This window comes from Jaculus jaculus, chromosome 13 (assembly GCF_020740685.1).
Source record: "Jaculus jaculus isolate mJacJac1 chromosome 13, mJacJac1.mat.Y.cur, whole genome shotgun sequence".
Classification (NCBI taxonomy): domain Eukaryota; kingdom Metazoa; phylum Chordata; class Mammalia; order Rodentia; family Dipodidae; genus Jaculus; species Jaculus jaculus.
The window spans coordinates 55842380-55844478 of NC_059114.1; the positions used below are offsets into that span (position 1 = coordinate 55842380).

At 42.4% G+C, this 2099-nt stretch overlaps 1 pseudogene; it reads right to left on the reverse strand.

Moving 5' to 3' along the window:
• Positions 1 to 276: 276 nt before the first annotated feature.
• Positions 277 to 549, reverse strand: LOC101607407 (annotated as a pseudogene).
• Between the last annotated feature and the right edge of the window lie 1550 nt (positions 550 to 2099).

Sequence of the window (2099 nt, forward strand, 5' to 3'; positions counted from 1 at the left end):
CACAGGTTCAGGTGTGGAACTTTCAACTTGTAGCATCATGTCTGTGCACAAGCTTCAGATTTGACAGGATTTTGGATTTTCAGATTAAATATGTTCCAGCATAGCAAATGACAATTCATAGTAACTACCGGCAGAAACCAACAAACTTCTATACCAGCCTAAAAGTTACCACAGTATCGAGGTCAGAACATGACTCTTCTGTATGGACAGATGTAATCTATTAAATAATAATGTCATGAACACGAATGAAACCTTAACAAGTCCTTCCAAAGCTGCTCAATTTCCAAATGGTTTTTCTACAGTTGCACAACATCTCCATTCCTTTAATTTTTTTTTAAGTCTTTTAGCTTTTGCAATATTTTCTTGACGTTTTTGCTTCTTCTTTTGTTCTCTCTCCTTGGCCTCATTCATCTTGGCCAATTTCCAGGACAGCACAGGGCTTGCTAGGAAGAGTGGCATGAGGGCCAAAATGCCTGTTGTAAGGAAGCCAGATGAGTTTTTTGCAGCCCTTTTCACGACCTACTCAGCCCACGCCTTTATGCCAAACATCTTTTTAACAGTCTTAGGAAACTTCTTCTTCAGTTATAATCTCTAATTGTTCCTGGGTTTATCAGTAAGCCAATCTCAGATGACCCATAAGTCGTTGTCTTCTTTAATACACTTCCGAGAGGTTTTCTTTCGCCACATAGGAAGCATCTTGGGCCCTCACAACCCGCCCACAGGCAGGCCCTAGCCACTTAGGGCGTGAGCAACATCAGATTTATGCATATACACACAACTTCTATATTTACAGACAACAAGCCGTAGCATTTCCCTCCACTACCCTCCTCCACTTTTTCCTTCATAACTCTGCTCTCTGTCATATCGCCTCCCTCTCTCCATTAGTCTCTCTTTAATTTGATGTCATCATTTTTTTCTCCTATTATGAGGGTCTTGTGTAGGTACTGCTATGCACTACAAGGTCTTGGATATCCTTGCCAAATTCTGCAGGGACAGTTGTATGTAGGGAGTGGTACCCTTCCTTTGGATCTTACATTCTTTCCGCCACCTCTTCCGCAATGTGCCCTGAGCCTTGGAGGGTGTGAGATGTTTCAGTGCTGGACACTCCTCTGTCTCTTCTTCTCAGCACTATGTTGCCTCTTGGGTCATCGCAGTGGTCATTGCCATCTGAAAAGAGAAGCTTCTCTAACCAGAAGTGAGAGCAGAATTAATATGAGTATGAACATTAAGTGTAGTGCTTTTAAGGCAATTTGGTGATAGTAATATATGCATTTATCTATACAAGAGCAGGCTTTATATGCCTAAATTCATGACCTCCCCCTACCATAGGCTTTTGATTAGGTTTCCAGTACCAGGCACTGTGTTCCCTCCCATAGAGGGTGCCTTCAGCCCAATTAGAGAGCAGTTGTTTTCCCCCAGAGCACACATGCCACTATTGCACTTGTTCAGTCATTTGGTCTGTCTGGCCAAACTTGAAGTCTCCAGTGTCCACTGTTGTCACTGCTGATGACTTCTGTCTCCCAAAAGACTGCATACTGTGGAGCTTTTTCCAGCTTTCAGTTGGCTGGGCTACAGGGAGTTTTTCTGCTCAGCAGGAACTTAATATTTCTGTAACTTTGTCACTCAGGCGTGAGAAGTCTTCAGCAATAGGGTCTTACCATTTCTTTCTCACAGGGAACCAAGGGCCTTGGCAATAGCCTGTAATGTTTTAGAGGCATCAGGGACCTCCCTGACCAATGACTCCCCGGAAGGTATCCCATGCCAGGCACTGAAAATTTTCTAGTAACAATCTATTGCTTCTGGATGTGCCATTGTTTAAGAAAGTAGATTTTCATATATCTTATTCAGAATATCTTGAATTTTGATTGACTCTCCCCCACTGCTCTTCTTTTATACCATCTCTTCCCTTGACCTCGCTTAGGCCTTTCTCCTCCCTGTAATCTGTTCTTCTATATACATATATAAAATACCATTCTCTTAAGACTTTCCCTCTCCTCACTCCCTTATAACCATTTTCTCTCTTATGGGCCTCTGCTACTGATTTTTGGTTCTAGATCACACACAAGTCTATACATTTGTAGCTAGGATCCAAATATAAG